The sequence below is a fragment of the Bufo gargarizans genome, chromosome 4 (assembly GCF_014858855.1).
Source record: "Bufo gargarizans isolate SCDJY-AF-19 chromosome 4, ASM1485885v1, whole genome shotgun sequence".
NCBI classification, from domain to species: domain Eukaryota; kingdom Metazoa; phylum Chordata; class Amphibia; order Anura; family Bufonidae; genus Bufo; species Bufo gargarizans.
This window is the reverse complement of record NC_058083.1, coordinates 192,089,008-192,110,658: the sequence shown is the minus strand read 5'-3', so window position 1 is coordinate 192,110,658 and position 21,651 is coordinate 192,089,008. Positions and strand designations below refer to the sequence as shown.

The 21,651-nt window shown below is 46.8% G+C and overlaps 1 protein-coding gene across 1 annotated transcript in view; it reads right to left on the bottom strand.

Annotated features, from left to right (window-relative positions):
• ATP13A3 (ATPase 13A3) overlaps positions 1 to 6,916 on the bottom strand; it is a 143,039-nt gene extending 136,123 nt beyond the window's left edge. The window contains exon 1 of the mRNA XM_044289425.1: positions 6,677 to 6,916. The gene's annotated coding sequence lies outside the window, so the exon portion shown is untranslated. The remainder of the gene's footprint in view (positions 1 to 6,676) is intronic.
• Between the last annotated feature and the right edge of the window lie 14,735 nt (positions 6,917 to 21,651).

Below are 21,651 nucleotides of genomic sequence, written 5' to 3'. Positions count from 1 at the left end.
GTGGTTGTTGGAAAGTGGATATGCAAGCGAGGTGGACTAAATCACAGATATACAGTCGTGTGCATGTAGCCCGAGTTTTTACAATGTATACAGCCAGCTTTTTGTACCGCACCTTAGTTTTACACATGGCACTGTAGGGCTTCAGAACTTGATCAGACAGATCAACCCCTCCTATGTGCCTGTTGTAATGAAGGATGCAGTCTGGCTTGTTGACAGTGGTTGTGGCACCTCGCACTCGGGCAACCGCCAGGATGTTCTCACGGCAGAGAGCCTTACTGTCGCCTTTTCGGAGTAGTTGCCCTACCAGGGATCTAAGGGGGCCTCTCTGATTTTTGCATACTGTCCCGCAAGCCACAGTACCCCTGGCTTTTAGGAACATGAATAGGGGTATGCTGGTATAATAGTTATCCACATAGAGGCGATAACCCTTATTTCAGCAGTGATTGCAGCAAGTCCCACACGATCTTCCCAGTAACTCCTAGGACGGGGTGGGGGGGGTGGCATTAAGGGAGTTGTATCCGGGAATCTTTCCCCTCATAAACCCGGAACCTGTAGGTGTGCTTGCTGGATAGGTACTGGCAGAATTTAACCCTTCCTTTAAGGCCACATGCACACAACCGTTGTTTTATTCCGTTGTGCCGTTTTTCGTGATTTTCTGCGGACCTATTGACTTTCAATGGGCCCATTGAAAACTCGGCTAATGCACACAAGATTGTCATCCGCGCGTCCGGTTTTTTCCTATCATTTGCATGGCAAACCTGACTGACTTTTTTTTTTTTACTTTCCTTCATGTCTGGTGATCCTCCAAAAATAAAAGGAAGACACACTGAAACAAAAACGGAAACGGATCACGGAACCCATATATCTCTATCTAGCTGGCACCAAAAAAAAAAAAAAAAAAAACCACAAGTGGTGATCAGCACTTGCCAGTCACAGCTTGTACACAGAAAAAGTGGTGCAGGGCTGGAAAAGCCAAAGAAATTAAGGCAAAAAAGACAAAATAATAAGAAATATATATTAAAAAAAAAAAAGACAGACTGGAGTCCGTCGGAGAGTGTGTGTGTGTGTGGGGGGGGGGCAGGGAATATGGGGATCTGAAACGGCTGCAGATGAGTCAAAGATCACTACAGCCGTTCCAGTTGTTGTTCTTCTGAAAGTGAAAAGTAGTGAAAAGCACTGATTTGCAGTGGGGAACAACTACTCTCTGCAAGCAGTCACCAAGCTAGAATGGCTGCCTGCAAAGAGGAACCAACTGTTCTTTCAGCTGCATAGCGCTGCCATTGGCTGGAGCGTTGTTCCAGCCAATTGCAGAGCTGGGAGGGGACATCAGTGTCTGATGTCCCCTCCCTGACCTCGGAGGTGACATGGGCTGATGTCATCAGCCCCTCCCACCTCTAGCCCAGCCCCCCTGCAGCACCATACATTGCCGACGCTGCGATGGGTCGGTCTTTACTAACTGATCGGGGCTGCAGGGGGGCAGGAAAACTCCTCATTGCCCTCAGCTAAGATGGCTGCCTGCCAATTAGTGCAGCCATCTTATTCCGGTCACCGCGCAATGCAGTGTGGTGACCGGAGTGAACCATGACGTACTATTACATCAAGATGCGGAAACGCACTGGCTTCCATGACGCAACAGTACATAATGTGTCGGGAATGGGTTAAGCCGAGTTTACATGGCCCCAGGAGCAGTCGATTATTGACAATTGGCTGCTCAGAGGGGGTGAAGAGCTGCATTTACATGTTGTGATCTCCTCCACAGTATGAAGATGAGCCATGTCTAGTACGATCGCTCGTCCTCATACAGCTGCATTGTTTCTGGGTAGCAGATCCCTGTTTTACACAGCATGATCTGCGGCCCAGAAACGATCATTTAGGTGTCTGCACAAATGATGATCTGCAGCACCTTTAGACAGGACGACTATGGGGAATGAGTGTTTGTAGGACCGTTTGTCCCCGATAATCTGCCCAACAGTCAGTGTAAACCCAGTATTAGAGAAGAGAAAATGTGAATAACCACCTTATCTTCCACAGAAACAGCTCATGATATCTAGCAGAAATTGTGCTGGGAGGAGAACATGCCGATAAGGAACCAGACATTATCTCACTTATTAACAGTTTACTGCATCTGGAATGGCCCCCACGCAATAAAGTGACTGAAACTGCAGGTCAAAGGAGAAACCAATAAGGGTGTATTAGGGTTCCTGAAAATCCGCCCGGTTATAGGAGCAGATAATATTATGCCGCAGAACCCAGGCCCGGGATTGAAACTTTTCAACCCAATAAGACAGGGCAAGTCTTTATGCCATGAATTTCCCTGCAGATTCTTCTGCCACATCTGAAGGCACCCCAACATGGGCCAAGTATCCCCCAAAAGGAACCATCTTAATCACTGGCCCGTGTAAGTGGCAGGCCTATCAACTGACAAGTAAACGCTCATTTGACCGCTGATCGGAGCTTCTATGCCAGCAGAACCTCCTCCTTTGTAAACATGTGCCACCAACAACAGTGTAATGTGATGGCCACAAACCATCTGATCTTTCATGAGGAGGTAAGTTTGGGCAAGGAGCCTGGGTTTACACCTTCAAGCCAGGGTTGGATTCAAAAAGAGGAGAAGACTCCTCATGGCATGTGTCCTCCATGTGTGATCCGCTCCAGGCTTTAGCTTCAAAAACTACACGAAAAGACTGAACGTGTAAATCCAACCTATCTGTGTGAAGGTCCTTAAACGAATGCTGATCGACTCGCTATCCCATCAGGCACTCGCAGAAATCTTCCCGTATAAGAAGACAGATGGTGACACAGTAAGGCTACTTTCACACTAGCGTTTATGCTGGATCTGGCAGGGTTCAGCAAAAATGCTTCCGTTACTGATAATACAACCATCTGCATCCGTTATGAACGGATCCGGTTGTATTATCTGTAACATAGCCAAGACGGATCCGTCATGAACTCCATTGAAAGTCAATGTAGGACGGATCCGTTTTCTATTGTGTCAGAGAAAACTGATCAGTCCCCATTGACTTGCATGGGGGTGATGACTGATCCGTCTTGCTCTGCACCCCAGGATGGAAAGCAAACCGCAGCATGCTGCGATTTTCTCTCCGGTATGAGAACGGAACGGAATGCATTGTGGAGCATTCTGTTCTTTTCAGTTACGTTTTGTCCCCATTGACAATAAATGCAGATTATCATAAAAGTAGGAGACCACTATCCAGCACTGCTGGCATATAGGTCAGTCCTTAGGTTTGGTAATATTATTTTATTAAAGTCAACGCGTTTCAAGGGTGAAGTGCCCCCTTCGTCAGGACAATTTTCTGTGACTTTAATAAAATAATATTACCAAATCTAAGGAATGATCTATATGCCAGCAGCGCCAGATAGTGGACTCCTACTTTTATGATAATCTGCATACCAATTCTCCTGGAACTATCGAGACAGGAAGAGGCCCAGGCAGCAGCACGGCAACCCCTGAAGCTGGTGGGGATAGATACCAGCTAAGGTATATATAGCTGTTGTGACTCCTCACAACAGTATTCAGTAAGCGAATTACGCACCTAATATTATACTGTTTATAAGGCGGTACCACACATGAGGCGCTGTGGTTTTTTTTGCCTTTTTTTCCTTTTCTTGTCCATTGACAATAAATGGGGACAAACGGAAGCGTTTTTCCGTTATGACGGATCTCAATACCGGAAAACATTAACGCTAGTGTGAAAGTAGCCTTAGGCCTCTTTCACACTTGCGTTGTCCGGATCCGGCGTGTACTCCACTTGCCGGAAGTACACGCCGGATCCGGAAAAACGCGAGTGTACTGAAAGCATTTGAAGACGGATCCGTCTTCAAAATGCTTTCAGTGTTACTATGGCAGCCAGGACGCTATTAAAGGGCTTCTGTCACCCCACAAAAGTCATTTTTTTTTTTTGGGCTAGTTACATTCCTTATAGCGCGATATATGAGAATATAATGTTGTCACTTACTTTCATGCGGCCGTTTCTTGAGAAAACGAAGTTTTATAATATGCAAATCCGGTCTCTACCAGCAAGTAGGGCGTCTACTTGCTGGTAGCCGCCGCAGAAAACCGCCCCCTCGTCGTGTTGATTGACAGGGCCAGCCGTGATCTCCTCCTCCGGCCGGCCCTGTCAGTATTTCAAAAATCGCGCGCCTCTGTTCATTCGGCGCAGGCGCACTGAGATGAGGAGGCTCGTCTCCTCAGCACTCCCTCAGTGCGCCTGCACCGATGACGTCTTCTCTTCCGGTGATGTCATCGGCGCAGGCGCACTGAGGGAGTCTTCAGGATTTTTGGCCGGAGCAAAAAGCGCAGCATGCTGCGGTATTTTCTCCGGCCAAAAAACGTTCCGTTCTGGAACTGAACACATCCTGATGCATCCTGAACGGATTTCACTCCATTCAGAATGCATTAGGATAAAACTGATCAGGATTCTTCCAGCATAGAGCCCCGACGACGGAACTCTATGCCGGAAGAAAAGAACGCAGGTGTGAAAGAGCCCTTAGAGCACCTGCAAACGATGCTGATTACGTAATGGCAAAGTGAAGGAGATTTGCGCATTATTTCATGTGGAAATCGATCTGCCGTGCAGATTTTGAAATCTGTGAATGGTTTGTGTGATTCTGCGCCTTATGTAGAGTGGTTGTCCCCACAGACTTCAATGGGGTTGTTAACATAAACAGAAAATCGGCAACAATAACCACAAAAAAAATATAATACACCAAAACTGCAAATAAATAGTGCAGATTTCTTTATAATAAAAGCATCTTAGAAGTCTTAGGCTAAATGCGCACGATCAGGATTGCGTAGGTCACTGTAGGTCATGTACATTTTATTCTATGAGAATTTGAAATTCTCAGTGCACACGATGCGGATTTTGACCTGCGGTGCGGATTTTAAAATCCGCAGCATGTCAATTTATTTTAATTTTTCCTGACCGGATTTTCTTCATTCACTTAGTGAAATCCGCATGCAGAAAATCTGCACCGAATCCGCACCAAATCAGCAAGCAAATCCGCATGCAAACCTGCACCAATTGATGCGGATTGACCACACAGATTTGCCTGCGAACACCTGCGGATTTCAGTGTAGATGCTCCGCACATGAATCCTGAACGCATGTAGGGCTCATGCACACGACCATATGTATTTTGAGGTCTGCAAAAAGCAAGGATGACATCAGTGTGCATTCCGTATTTCGCAGAACGGAACTATTGGAGGCCGGCTGGACAGTCCTATCCTTGTCCGTAACAGGACATGTTCTATGCTTTCGCGGAACGGTCATACGGAATCTAACTTCGTTGTTTGTTTTTTTTGTGGACCCATTGAAATTAATGGTTCCGCATACAGTCCTAAAAAGAAAAAAAAAGAAAAAACACGGAACGAAGAAAATATGTTTGTGTGCATGAGCCCCAAGTCATCAGTATCTGATCAGTGGGGGTCCGACGCCCAGGACCCCTGCCGATCAGCTGTTTGAGAAGGCACCAGAGCTCCTGTGAGCACCTCAGCTTTTCCTAGGTCAGTGACGACATGTTCATATCGGTCACGTGAATGGGGCTGAGCGCGATACCAAGCACAGACGCTATACAATGTACGACGCTGTGCTTGGTAAGCTGTGAGAAGGCCGCAGTGCTCAGAGGAGTGCCGATTTCTTCTAAAACAGCTGATTGGTGAGGGTCCCAAGTGTTGGACCCCCACAGATCAGATACGGATGACCTATGCAGAAGACCTGGAGAAGCGCTTTAAACGAATGCGTCCCACACATGCCATTCAGCGGCATCAGCCATCATAGTATTCCATTGTAAAAAATAAATAAAGCTACTTTCACATTAGCGTTTTCCGGTATTGAGATCCGTCATAGGGTCTCAGTACCGGAAAAAAAAAGTGCTTCCGTTTTGTCCCCATTCATTGTCAATGGGGACAAAACATAACTGAACAGAACACCGTCCCGTTCTGTTGCATTCCCAGACTGGAGAGAAAACCGCAACATGCTCCACATCTCATGATGGAAAGAAAACTGCAGCAAGACGGATCAATTTTCTCTTACACTATCTGACACAATAGAAAACGGATCCGTCCCCCGTTGACTTTCAATAGAGTTCATGACGGATCCGTCTTGGCTATGTTACATATAATACAACCGGATCCGTTCATAACAGATGCAGACGGTTGTATTATCAATAACGGAAGCGTTTTTGCTGATCCCTGCCGGATCCAGTAAAAACGCTGCTGTGACAGTAGCTTAATCCATTAACACACACTTCTTTCCTGGACTCGGCAGGACGGGTAAGTGCAGGGAAGACACATTTCCATCCTTTTCTTCCCCCAGAGGATGTTGAATGTGATGAGATACTGCTCCATAACCAGCCATTCAAGGACAGCGGGAGAACACCCCACCAGACAGAATGTCACCCTCAAGGCTTTCATCAGGGCATGGTGGAGGCAGTCAGCAGCCAGCCCCGGACTGATGGCGGACTCTCTCTTATCAGCCAGTGTGACAGCAGGAAAACAATGGCACCCGGAGCAGAGCACCCCAGGCCAGGGCTGCCCCACACACCGAGCCGGAGACGGGGCTGACACCACGTGGAGACCTCGCTGACAGCCCGAGAACGGCAGCCCCAGGGCGGAAGAGACCATGTCACACAGCCTGTCACAGCACACAATGCCTTACCCGGTATTCAGGCCCCCGGTACGGGCGGTCAGGCCCGGGAATCCACGCTCTCCGGTAGCTCTGCTCCCCGCCCGCTGAATCCGGCGGCCGTCTCGGTTTATCACCTGAGGCCCATGGTGGGTGCGAGGGCCGGAGCCTGAGAGCGACAGAACGTGACAGGAGGTAAATACACCGAGGCAGGCGGGAGAGCAGCGGCGGCAGCGAGGACTGGAGAAGAAGGAGATACCATAGAGAGAGGGACGGGGGAGACGAGAGTAGCGGAAGGAGGAGTAACGCGCTGAGAGCACGGGGGAGGGGGCCCGAGAGATGGAGGCGCAGGCCACGGCAAGGTGGGAACTGAGGTAACCGACACACGCCCGGCCTCGCCTACAAACAACTTAACCAATCAAATCTCGGCTTTCATCGTAACAATGTAGGTGATAAAAGGAAAGAGGAAAGCTCATTGGCTACATATAAAGCCAGTGCAGAGGGGGTCGTGACGGAGCAGCCATGAGAAGCGCAGAGAGCAGGAGGTGGCAGGGAGGATAAGGAGCCATGGGTGGACCACAGGTCACCATTCATCAGAGGGCGGACCATCTGAATGAATATTGTGCAGAGCACTAATGAGTCAGTCATATGTGTTCTCACACTGGACGAGGTGATGGCGGTATTACTGTACTGGAGAATTATGTGATGGCGGTATTACTGTACTGGAGAATTATGTGATGGCGGTATTACTGTACTGGAGAATTATCTGATGGCGGTATTACTGTACTGGAGAATTATCTGATGGCGGTATTACTGTACTGGAGAATTATCTGATGGCGGTATTACTGTACTGGAGAATTATGTGATGGCGATATTACTGTACTGGAGAATTATGTGATGGCGGTATTACTGTACTGGAGAATTATGTGATGGTGGTATTACTGTACTGGAGAATTATGTGATGGTGGTATTACTGTACTGGAGAATTATGTGATGGCGATATTACTGTACTGGAGAATTATGTGATGGCGGTATTACTGTACTGGAGAATTATGTGATGGCGGTATTACTGTACTGGAGAATTATGTGATGGCGGTATTACTGTACTGGAGAATTATGTGATGGCGGTATTACTGTACTGGAGAATTATGTGATGGCGGTATTACTGTACTGGAGAATTATGTGATGGCTGCAGGGGCGTTGCTAGGTTTAAACATTTGGGGCCTGGGCTCCTGATGTTTTGTCCCAGGCCCTGAATATCCTGCCTGCCAGCTAGATATAACTGTATTGACATCCTCAGGACCGAAATGCAATTGAATCTAATGCCCTGCAAAAGCTGAAGGACCTGTGGTGACATCACAGGTCATGTTATCAGTTCTAAATTCAGTAGCTGAAAAGGACCTGCCATGATGTCCGCATCATGTGACCAGTGCAGGAAAGAACAGCTCAGCAGTGAAGAGAAGTCCTGGGAAGAAGCTGTGGTGATGTCTGCTACATGAGGAGAGGTAAGTGAAGAGGTAGATTACTCAGTGTGAGAGGCAGAGCAATGTTGGGAGTTGTAGTTATTCAACTGGAACTGTATGTTAGGGCTGAAGGGAGGGAAGTTATTTACATGGGATTGAAAGTTGCAGGTGGCTGGGGCAGGGTGATGTTATTTACATGGGACTGTATGTTGAAGGTGGCTGTGGGAGGGAGGGATTTTATTTACATGAGACTAAGTGTTGAGGGGGTGATGTTATTTACATGGGACTGTATATTGGAGGGGGCGGGAGAGATGGTGTGATGTTATTTACATGGGACTGTATTTTGGAGGGGGCTGTAGATAGAGAGGGATGTTTTTTACATGGCACAGTATATTAGAGGGGGCTGGAGAGATGGTGTGATGGTATTTACATGGAACTGTATGGTGGAGGGGCTGAGGAATTATAATTTCTGAGGACACTAAGCGGAGGAATATAACTACAGGGGGCACTGCAGGGGGCATTAGAAATACTGGGTGCGCTTCAGGGCAAAAATTATAACAGTAGGGGGCGATATAAATACTGGGGGCATTTTAAATCCCGGGGACATTAGACGTTCTTATTACTACTGGGGGCTCTATAGGAGGGATCCGCATTATTTCTACTAAAGCACTATGGGGTGCTTTAATTCTACTGAGGGGACTGTAGAGAGCTTTATTACCACTGGGGCAACAATAGGGGGGCCTTATTTCTACTGGGGGCTCTGTAAGGGCATTATTAATACTAGAGGGCTTTTCTATGAATGGGGGCACTCATGGGGAGCGTTATCACTGTAGGGGGCAGTATTACTAATGAGGGCATTCTAGAAGGGAATTACTATTGGTGGGACTATGAGGAGCACTATCACTATGGGGAAGATTATCTGTATGGCACTCGTTTTTCTTCAGGATAGTATTTGGGGGTACAGAAAAGTGAGGAAGCTAAGATGTCCATGTGTCACACTCTGCAGAGACGAGGCGGCTGAGAGAAGTTGAAGTCTTCAGTGCTGGTGTCAGCGGGGGTTGGGGGGGTCGGCGATTGGTCGACTTAGAGATTTGGGCCATATGCATTGGGGCTTGGGCCCTGGATCTTTTGAGACCCTAGCAACGCCCCTGGATGGCGGTATTACCGTACTGGAGAATTGTATGTGGTAACGGTATTACCATACTGGAGAATTGTGTGTGATGGCGGTATTACCGTACTGGAGAATTGTGTGTGGTGGCGGTATTACCGTACTGGAGAATTCTGTGTGGTGGCGGTATTACCATACTGGAGAATTGTGTGTGATGGCGGTATTAACGTACTGGAGAATTGTGTGTGATGGCGGTATTAACGTACTGGAGAATTGTGTGTGATGGCGGTATTAACGTACTGGAGAATTGTGTGTGATGGCGGTATTAACGTACTGGAGAATTGTGTGTGATGGCGGTATTAACGTACTGGAGAATTGTGTGTGATGGCGGTATTAACGTACTGGAGAATTGTGTGTGATGGCGGTATTACCGTACTGGAGAATTGTATGTGGTGGCGGTATTACCGTACTGGAGAATTGTATGTGGTGGCGGTATTACCGTACTGGAGAATTGTATGTGGTGGCGGTATTACCGTACTGGAGAAGTCTGTGTGGTGGCGGTATTACCGTACTGGAGAAGTCTGTGTGATGGCGGTATTACCGTACTGGAGAAGTCTGTGTGATGGCGGTATTACCGTACTGGAGAAGTCTGTGTGGTGGCGGTATTACCGCACTGGAGAATTGTGTGTGATGGCGGTATTACCGTACTGGAAAATTGTACATATCCGAATATATGTACTCTGAATGGAAGGGAAAAAAAACCCCGAAACCTTTAGCTAGCTTTTCGCACAGTGTCATTTTTCCATTCTATGTTTCTAGAGTTTAGAGCTGAGGACAGTCATGTGACCCACATCAAAGTTGATACGAGGAGACCAGGGATTTGCAGTGCTCAGGGAGGTGTAATGGAGCCTCCCTGAACCCAGTGGCGGGGAGCAGGTAAGTATGCTCACCACCACGGGTCCGGCCGAGCTGGAGAGTCTGGGGAAAAAAAGCTCAGCAATATGAACAACCCCTTTAAGACCTCTCATCGACATGTTGCGGGGGGAAAAAAAACTGTGTTGATTTAGGTTCCATTCACAAGTCTGTATAATGGGTCTGCATCCGTTCCACAAATTGCAGAATGGGTGCGGACCCATTCATTCTCTATGGGGACGGAATGGATGCGGAGAGCACATTATGTGCTCTCCGCAACCCCATTTCCGGAGCGCGCCCCGATCTTCCGGTCCGCGCCTCCGGAAAAAAATAGAACATGTCCTATTCTTGTCCGCAATTGCGGACAAGAATAGGCAGTTCTATGGGGGTGTGGTGCGGATTGCAATGCACTACGGACGTCTGAATGGACCCTTAGGCTGTGGATTTCACCCCTTGCAAGGCGTAGAGTGAAGTCCCCATGTAGCCCATGCAGATTTTGCTGTGGAAACGCCCTATGTAGACGTACGTCTTGTCTCCAGTGTTATACAATGTGACACCTAGAGCAGTGTTTCCCAACCAGTGTGCCTCCAGCTGTTGCAAAACTACAACTCCCAGCATGCCCTCACAACCAAAGGCTGTCCGGGCATGCTGGGAGTTGTAGTTTTGCAACAGCTGGAGGCACACGGTTTAGGAAACACTGACCTAGAGCATGACATGTAAAAAAAAAAAAACGCTACTGACTTCAAAGAGTTCCAACACCAAAACTTGCTTGGGACCCTCCTCTGAGCCAGAACGGAAAGTATCTCCCACCCTGACCCTGCATGGTGGGCCGTTCATTTGAATGGACACCACATAATCCTACATTTCTTCTGCAGTAGCCAATGCCTGGTAAGTGCCTGGCTGGCTGTGGCTTCTCCTGGCAAAATTGGCAATTTCCTTAGGCCCCTTTCACACGGGCGAGTATACCGCGCGGGTGCAATGCGTAAGTTGAACGCATTGCACCCGCACTGAATCCGGACCCATTCATTTCTATGGGGCTGTTCACATGACCGGTGATTTTCACGAATCACTTATGTGTTGCGTGAAAATCGCAGAATGTTCTATATTCAGCGTTTTTCAAGTTACACAGGCCCCATAGAAATGAATGGGGTTGCGTGAAAATCGCAAGCAAGTGCGGATGCGGTGCGATTTTCACACATGGGTTCTAGGTGACAGTCTATTCACTGTATTATTTTCCCTTATAACATGGTTATAAGGGAAAATAATAGCATTCTGAATACAGAATGCATAGTACAATAGTGCTGGAGGAGTTAATAAAAATTAAAAAAAAAGTTAACTCCCCTTCTCCTCTTGATCGCGTAGTTCCCGGTCTCTTTACTTCTTTAAAAAGGTTCTGCACCTTCATTTAACTGATTATCTATCCTCTGGATAGATCATCAGCTTCTGATCGGTGGGGGTCCGACACCTGGGACCCCCGCCGATCAGCTGTTTGAGAAGGCAGCGGCGCTCCAGCAGCTCCGCGGCCTTCTCACTGTTTACCGCCGGGCCGCCCGCCCACTGACGTCACGACTTGTATCAACTAGAGTGGGTGCGGCTAAGCTCTGTTCACTTGAATAGAGCTTAGCCGCGCCCACTCTAGTTGATACAAGTCGTGACCTCAGTGGGCGGGCGGCCCGGCGGTAAATAGTGAGAAGGCAGCGGCGCTGCTGGAGCGCCGCTGCCTTCTCAAACAGCTGATCGGCGGGGGTCCCGGGTGTCGGACCCCCGCCGATCAGAAGCTGATGATCTATCCAGAGGATAGATCATCAGTTAAATGAAGGTGCAGAACCTTTTTAAAGAAGTAAAGAGACCGGGAACTACGCGATCAAGAGGAGAAGGTGAGTTAACTTTTTTTATTTTTTTTAACCCCTCCAGCACTATTATACTATGCATTCTGTATCAAGAATGCTATTATTTTCCCTTATAACCACGTTATAAGGGAAAATAATACAATCTTCAGAACCTCAATCCCAAGCCCGAACTTTTGTGAAGAAGTTCGGGTTTGGGTACCAAACATGCGCGATTTTTCTCACGCGAGTGCAAAACGCATTACAATGTTTTGCACTCGCGCGGAAAAATCGCGCGTGTTCCCGCAACACACCCGCCTCTTATCCGGGCCAAAAATAAGACGCCCGTGTGAAAGAGGCCTTAGGGTGCCGGGTTCCTCCAGAATAGCAGCTTCCGAGGTACCGTATCTGGTGACGGCACATTCTTGCACCCATCATAGAAAACACATATGATGTATGTATTTTGTCTGTATGTGATCCATGTTTGTATCTGCCATATGGAAGAAACACACAATAAACAAGGCTATACAGTATCTGACAAAAGTGAGCACACCTCTCACATTTTAGTAAATATTTTATTATATCTTTTCATGGGACAACACTGAAGATGTGACACTTTGCTACAATGTAAAGTAGTCAGTGTACAGCTTGTGTGACAGTGTAAATCCGGTGTGCCCTCAAAGTAAGGCTGTATCCGTCATGGATCAGCAAAACACTTCCGTTAGGATAATGTTCATCCGTTCTGAAAGGATCCAGTTGTATTATCTCTAAAATTACCATGACTGTCTCTAAAACAGTTTACAAAAATGTGCAGGGTATACTCACTTTTGTAAGATACTGTACAGACGTGACAATCCATATTTTCCTTTCCGTATGATTGAGGTCTATTTACTGCGATTCTCTTGCCTCCGTCACAGGCATCCACTGTTTTAGTGCTCCATGCTTCTTATACATGGTGGCCCCCCGAAAAAGTAGCCCACATCCAGCCATAGTAGGACAAGATCAACGAGCAAGAGGATTATGTGTTTTTTTTTTTTTAATTACCCACAAGTCACAAAAGATGCTGAAAGTGGTCCCAGTTCAGGTCTATGCATCTTTGGGCACGTCGGAATATGTTGGCTGATGCTGCGGATAGTGTTTGTGCTGTTTTCCTTGAGTTCATCCAGGCCATGCCAAATTTCTGGTCGGTTTCTTGTTTCATGTTTGCAACTGAGGCTACTTTCACACTCGCGCTTTGGGCGGATCCGTCTTGGATCTGCAAAAACTGATCGTTTACAATAATACAACCACATGCATCCGTCATGAAAGGATACGTTTGTATTATCTTCAACATAGCCAAGATGGATCCGTCTTGAACACCATTGAAAGTCAATGGGAGACGGATCCATTTTCTATTGTGCCAGATTGTGTCAGTCTGGCTTCGTTTCGTGCAAGCAGTGTTTTGGTGTCCGCCTCCAGAGCGGAATGGTGACGGAACGGAGGCAAACTGATGCATTCTGAGCGGATCCTTTTCCATTCAGAATGCATTAGGGCAAAACTGATCCGTTTTGAACCGCTAGTGAGAGCCCATGACGGATCTCACAAACGGAAAGCCAAAACGCGAGTGTGAAAGTAGCCTTAGTCAGCTTGATGCCATTTCCGAACCAGACTCTGAATACAGCGTTTATCTGGTGGCTTTGTTCCTGGGTACTTGTTGGCAAAGGTCTCGTCTGTTTCCTTAATCGATCTCCTTCGCATATAGCCTTCCACAATCACTATTCGCTGTTCCAGGGAGAACACCATCTGTCTGACACAGTAGGCCATTATCAAACTGAAAAATAAATCCGTCTTAGTTGTTCATAGCAACCAATCAGAGCTCAGCTTTCAGTTCCTACAGGGATCTGAATAAATGAAAGCTGAGCCTTGATTGGTTGCTATGGACAACTAAGACAGACTTATTATTAGGCAGTTTGGTTTGGAGATATTGGGGCGGGCTACTTTTTTGTGGGCCACCCTGTAGTTTTCTAGTGATTTCATGCTCCAGAGGGATGTCACAGGTGTCAATGTTCGGCTCTCTTTTCAATATGTTTATTTTAAAGTTTCCCTACTGAATAAACTCATTGGAAAAAAAATAAAAAATTACACTCTGATAGAAATATCAGAATTCTGCTAAACTCAGCATGGAGTTATGTCTCAGACAGATATGTGATTACATTTAGGGTCTGATTAGGCACAGGGCCGTGTGACAAGTGGGTGTAAAAGTGCTTCCCTACCAAAGAGGCTCTCAGAGGTTACTTTTGGATAGCATACATCTTGGTGAGAGACTGTTGACAACTAATTGAAAAAAGTTCACAAAGCCCAGCTTACGGAAATATAAAATCCAGCTTTTATTGTTCCAAGACGTAAAATCCAAATGGCAAAAAAGTCTACGCGTCACACAGCAACCCCTAATCATGACAAAAGGACAACTAGGTATGACTGACACACTCAAAGACATTTTGCCCCATTGATCTTGGACTGAGAGAAGCAGAATGGTTATTTTTATTAATTGCCCGCCATATAGGTTTTTCCGACCTATCTGTTAGGAAGTGTTGGGAACAGAGGTTAGAGCACACAGAATCTGAACAGGCTCCAGATGGCCCAGACCACCATTGGGATGTTTTTTTCACTGACAAGTATGAGCAATTCCCACAGTTTCGTTATCCACCATCCAAACACAGGTGGCACCTTCATTACACACCTCTGTCCAGACAATATCCAGGCGCCTATCAGAAGGAAATTTGATGTTGTGGCGCCCATTATGTGTCCAGTCATTGAGAGCCAGCCACCATCAGGTTTGTTTGCAGTGGTGTCATGAACTAGAAACCTGGACTGCTACAGATTGGAACTGTATAGTCTTTAGCAATTTGGGATCTGATGATGGTCAGGTTCAAGTATGGAAGCCTTGTGGGGAGCGCTTCAATCCTGCCTTTGCTATGGAGTGACACACTGCCCCAACTGCTGGTGTGATGGTCTAAGGAACTAACAGTCATTTCTAGTAGTGATATGAGGTACACTAATAGCTCAGTGATATATACAGGACATCCTGCAGCCACAAGTGTTACCTCTGGTGGCAGGGATTATAACTGGCATTTTCCAGCAGGATAATGCTCGCCCACACAGCCAGGGTGTCCCAGGAATGTGTCCACTAGATTGTAGCACTTCTTTGGCCAGTCCAGTCACCAGATTAATCGTCAATCGAGCATTTATGGGCCCAGCTGGGACGCTAGCTTTGGGCATCCTGTAAGTTTGCAGGATCTAAAGGCCCAGCTACAACCTCTGTGGCGTATGTGCTGAATAATAACATACAGAACCTATATACCTCCATGCCCAGCCGTATCTTATCTGGGCTAGAGAGGGCCAACAGAGTACTAGAGTCTCTTTACAGTTCTACAGTTTTCCCCAATCAACTTATCATTTAACTCGAATTACTTACATAATTTATCATCATTACATTCACACATAGAAAGTTCCTTTTGATTCCAACTCCTTGTTGGTTTTTGTGTGCATCTGTTGCTCATGTTGCTCATGTACATGCTGTGCCCGGTACTCTTTCAAGTGAACAGGCCAATGCGCCACAGTCGCTAAATGGATTATATAGTGACTTCTCTTGTTTTGACTGTCAAAAATAAAAGAATCCCCCTTTTTCCCTTTACTTGGTCTTAACATATAGAGAGGACCCTTTCTGAAATGTCTGTTTTAATAAATACTTGTATTACCCAAGAAATAAATCTGGAACATCTTTTTTAGACATTTATCTTGTACTATTCCTCTGTTACCCTCCTAGACATTTACAAATAACCGAAGGGACGTGTTTCTGCACAGTTTGGCACTATTAGCATTGAGTGGACAATGTCAGCATGTGACATTCCCAACTGGTATTACTAAGTTGTCAATTTAATGACTAGAACAGGGGCCCATGTTCCCCCACATGCATGTCTATCCATTGAACTCTATGGGGCTGCTGGAGCTAGCGGAGCGATTGTACTGTCATCTCCAGCAGCCCCATAGAGTTGAATGGAGTGGCCAAAATGCATGTGTGTCAACCACTCCATTCAGATGGGAAACACGAGCCCCCATTCTAGTGATCGTCAAGGGGCCCAGTGGTCAGACCCCCAGTGATTAAACACATCTCCTCCATAATGCATTTCCTATAGACACTGATAGTTTTCTTTTTTTGTAGTATGATAAAGAGAAGTCTAGGTGTACCCCCTACCCTAGAATTGAGGATCAGAACAGAGTACATTGGAACCTGGTCAGAGGTTCCCCAGGAGACCACTAAAGCAAACATCACTTTTATAGTAGTGAAAGCAAAATAATTTCTGTCTGCTCAAAGTTGTTTGACATAGATGCAACATTTCGGCTAGTTTTGTTTAGGTTCCTAAGGGTAAGAATGGTAGATTCTCAAGAGGTTCCCTGAGAGTGAATATTTTTTCAGGGGTTCCCCATGGTAGTATGGTTGGGAATCACTGGATTAGTGCACTGCTAGAGAGGATTTTATTTAATCCTCAGTTATCTCTTTGCCTAGACCCAAAGTTCAAGGTCTTCAAAAATAAGGTTATGTCTAGACAAGGAGTTAAAAAAAAAAAAAAAAAAAATCACCAAAACAATTGGACATTAGTTATTCCACTGATGTGTGGAGAAGATTTCAAACTACTAAATTGCCCTGCCCTGGCCAGGTTGTCTGTTCACCAAAAATATCCTACCTTTTCAAACCAGCACCTAGATAGGAACGCTTGATTTTGCATGTAATAAAGCATTTAGTTTAATTTAGTATTTATTCAATCAGTATAGCACCATCTGCTGTTTATGCGTTTCCTCATTTCTCTGTCCACCCCACTAACATCGCTAAGGTGGACACACATGCTCAGATCCATCCTTCAAGTCACCAGCATTATGTACTGTTAGAAGCTGTGACAGCTACAGGGAGAGAGCTGTAGAAAGCACATGCCCCTGAAAATGGACACACACCTGAGCTGCCATCTTGAAATAACTGTAGCTGAGCGATGGGAAAAATGAATGTGGAGACTTCTGGATTCATGTAATGTACAGGACTGGTTCTAGCTTTGTTTAAAAAAGATAAGAGATAAGAGCTACACAAAGGTGTACATAGTATTTAATCGTGGCATAACCCCTTGAAGGCGACTTAATTATTGTCATAAGTTAGGTGGTATACACCTATTGTGTCTATTTTATACATAGTTCTTATTTCAAGAAAAGCGAGATTTATCTGTCCAAACAAGACGTGCCCAAGAGCAGAATTCAAAATACTGAAAGCGGTAAATACGATCTCACAGTAAATGAGGAGAATGCAACCAAGTTGAAAGGGCTCATGCACACGACTGTATGTATTTTGCCATCCGTGAAAAACGGATCCACAAAAAATACGGATGACATCCGTGTGCATTCCCTATTTTGTGGAATGGAACAGCTGGCCCCTAATAGAACAGTACTATCCTTGTCCGTAATGCAGACAATAATTTTTTTGCAGTACGGAAACGGAATGAACACTAAGTAACTTCCGTTTTTTTGCCGAACCAACTTTTCCATCACTACTGTGGCTAGAAAGAGTCCCTGTGGGTTTTAAAATTTGCCTGCCTATTGAAGTAAATGGCGGTTCGCCCGTTTGCGAACATTTGCAAAAATCTGCATTCGCCAAAGGAAAATTTTATGTTCACGACATCTCTAACTATGACTTTCCAGCATGCTCCATTCATTAGTATGGAGTTCTGAGAACAGCCAATCAAGTGTGCATCTTGGGAGTTGTAGTTTTACCACAGCTGGAGACCCGGAAGTTAGCCATTACATCATTAGATCAAACACTCCGGTTCCCAGTAATCTGTATGTTTGTATGTGCTGTCCATCACCTGAAAACATGCAAAAGGTTAAATCATCTTTCATGCAGCACATTAAATAATCACATCAAACAGTTTTTTCTGGGAAGCAGATTGTGCAGTGCAAACATCGATCTGCTGCCCAGAAACATTGAATCTGTACAGTGGAAGAAATTACTGCGTGTAAATGCAGCCCTTACCTCCCCTGAGAAGCAGGTAGTTTTCAATAAAAATTGCTCTCTCGGTCGGCATATGTAACGACACCTTAAAGGGTTTCTGCAGTTATTTTAAACTGATGATCTATCCTCTGGATAGATCATCAGCATCTGATGGGCGGGGGTCCGGGACCCCTGCCAATCAGCTGTTTGAGAAGGCAGCGGCGCTGGCAGTAGTGCCGCGGACCTTCTCACTGTTTACCGCAGGCCCAGTGATGTCACGACTAGTATCCAATGGCCTGGGCGGAGCTAAGCTCCATTCAAGTGAACAGAGCTTAGCCCTGCCCAGGCCATTGATACTAGTTGTGACATCACTGGGCCTGCGGTAAACGGTGAGAAGGCCGCTGCACTACTGCCAGCGCCGCTGCCTTCTCAAACAGCTTATCGGCAGGGGTCCCGGGTGTCGGACCCCCGCCCATCAGATGCTGATGATCTATTAAAAAAACTGCAGTACCCCTTTTAAGCATCTATTGTACAGCCACAAAAGTATTTGTATTCTTAGGACTTTCAATACAAGGCAATATCAAAACCATACAGATCAAAGAAATAAGGGACAGTAGAAAAAGTAAGGGGAGAGATAGCTACAAATGTAGACACAGTCGGAGATTTGATAAATCCTACAATGCACAACTGTATTAAAAAATGAATTTCAACACAAGTGCTAAGCCAGGACATACCCCCATTTTCACTCAGACAGCCCCCTGATATGAGAAATGAAATGCTCCAATGCTCTCCTTTGCCCTGAATCGTGCAGGGCAAAGGATTTTTATGGAGATCCAGTGACATACCTGGCTCTCCATAGGGTAAGCTAGGCGGAGGCTTCCATCTAGCAAGGAGCCCAGGGATGTCGCTGGTAGTGATGGACGAACATCGGCCGGGACGTTTCGCGAACTCGCATTCTCAATCAAATGTTCGCGGCGGGCCCCATTCACATTAATGGCAGATGAACCTGAAAAAAACCTAAGTGTATAACAATTTTACTGTAGGCCAGTGGAGTACAGGCCTTAAAAATTATGCATTCATTGGACAGAAAATAAGTGATTATGTGGCTAGAGGTACATTAGACGCTCAGTGGATAACAATCTTACTGTAGGTCCGCTGCTTGGACCCGCACCTACAGCGAGAACGAAGCTGGGAGTGCTGTGTTTTCCCAGGGTCCGTCCACCACCAAGCGCTGCTCCCATAGAAGTAAATGGGAGCGCATGCACGGCCCGTGCTCCCATTAATTTTTTATGGGGCAGACGGCAATAGCTCTGCTATTTTCGGCGGCCCCATAGAAATGAATGGAGGGCGGCTGCGCAGTGCGCCCTCCTTTAATTTCCCAGCTCCGTTCTCATTGTAGGTGCGGGTCCCAGTGGTGGGACCCGCACCTATCAGACAATGGGGGCATATCCTAGCGATATGCCCTGTAAGGGCTCGTCTCTTACTTGGGGGTCATTCTCACAGAATTATCTTCATAACCACTGGGTTTCAGGTCCACACAGTGCAATTTATTTTACACTCTTCATACACAACATGGCATAAAACAAAAGCCTGCCCGTCTGGACTCTACCTAAACATAATAAACATCGTATCCCTAGCTCGGCTATACAATAGTGTTCCCACATGGAACCAGGTGTGGCTTACCCCAGACATACAGTACACCAGCCCTCAGGCTGTAACAAATGCAGTACCTTTGGAGGGGGTTGTGGTCTAGCAGTCCTCCTGACTCTGACCTTTCAATGCTTGTTCCCGGCTGTCGCTGAGTCCCCCAAAGTCCAGGCTATTGCATAGCCTCGTGGCCCCTCAGCCTTGCCTAGCTGAGACCACACTGACAGAGCCTCACCAGACCTCTGTCTGCACACTCTCCAGAGTGAGACAAACCCAAGATCCAGTAGCAGGATTAAATATGATCCCTGGACATGAGCATGCCCTAAGTCCCGGACTGGAACCTGGGGAAACAACACCTCAATGTTCACATAGCCACAGTCCCCATTGTCTTAGATGGGAAAACCCCTTTAGGCATTCACCTGACAGAAAAGAACTTGTGATGATGTGGCTGGAGGTACCGGAAAATATTTTACTGTAGGCCAGTACAGGCCCCAAAAATTAGGCATTCATCTGACAGAAAAGTACTAGTCATTGTGTCTGGAGGTACATTAGGTGGTCACTGGATAAATATTTCACTGTAGTGGAGTAGAGGCCCCAAAAATTAGGCATTCACCTGACAGAAAAAGCCTTTCATGCCGCTGTAAATACATAAGACAAGGACCATTCTTTTGTTGTGGCGGATATGTGTGGGCTGGCATGAGGAAATTAAATTACACATGATCATCACAGGTGTTGAATTCCTCCAAGATCCATGCCTCATTCATTTTTAGAAATGTGAGGTAGTCCACACTGTCATGAGCTAGGCGAGTGCGCTTATCGGTCACAATCCCCCCAGCTGCACTGAGCATCCTTTCGGACAGGAGACTCGACGAGCTGCAAGCCAAGAGTTCCATTGCAAATTGTGATAGCTCTGGCAACAGGTCAAGCCTGCACACTCAATAGTCCAGGGGTTCCTTGCTTCTCAGAGCATCCACCTCGGCCATTGACCCGATGTAGTCGGACACCTGTTGGTCTAGGCCACGGGTGTCAAACACAAGGCCCGCGGGCCGAATCCGGCCCGCCAGACCTCGTCATGTGGCCCGCGTAGCCGCCGCCGGCCGCCAGCCTTCACCTTTTATTAGGCGGCCCCTGCAGGAAGTGATAATAAATTGCATAAGGAGCGCTGTGTATTACCGGTACTTACAACTACAAACGCTCGTCGAGAGGAGGGAGGAAGCAGGCTGGGAGGATGGGCGCTGGCAGTGTGAGTCATACATCACGCGCCTGCGCCGCCCACTTTATGAATGAAGCAGGCGACGTGGGCGCATGACGTATGACTCACGCTGCCAGCGCCTGTCCTCCCGGCCTGCCTCCTCCCTCCTCTCGGCGAGCGCTTGTAGTTGTAAGTGCCGGTAATACACAGCGCTCCTTATGCGATTATATACATACGGTAACCATTAACTATTAGAGATACGATTATACAGTGAGCGGGGCCTGTGTAGTAGAATAGTCACTGCACGGCCCCCGCTGTCATTATAAAAGCAGATGCTGGCCCCTAGCCCGTGTATTGAGGGTCATTCACTACACTACAGGGACACTTATGGAGGGGATCTGTGGATGACACATAGCATAAGATGCTATATATGTGTCACCCACAGATCCCCCATAAGTGTCACCCACAGATCCCCCATAAGTGTCACCCACAGATCCCCCATAAGTGTCACCCACAGATCCCCCATAAGTCCGATACAACCGGCCCTTTGAGGGTGACCAAACTGCTGATGCGGCCCCCGATGAATTTGAGTTTGACACCCCTGGTCTAGGCGTTCCCTGAGGCTGGATCCGGAGGGCGGCTGTTGATGGGTTGGCTGCAAAAATTATCTCATATCCGAAGTGACCAACACATCTTCAAACTGCCCTCTTGCAGGCGTGGCAGGATTGGTACCCGCACCTGTTTCGCTTTGCAGCAAGGCCTGGAAATGTTGCATTCTGACATCCCTCTGTGATGCTGGTAACATGTCTGCTATTTTGTGTTTGTACCAGGGGTCTAAATACATTGCCAC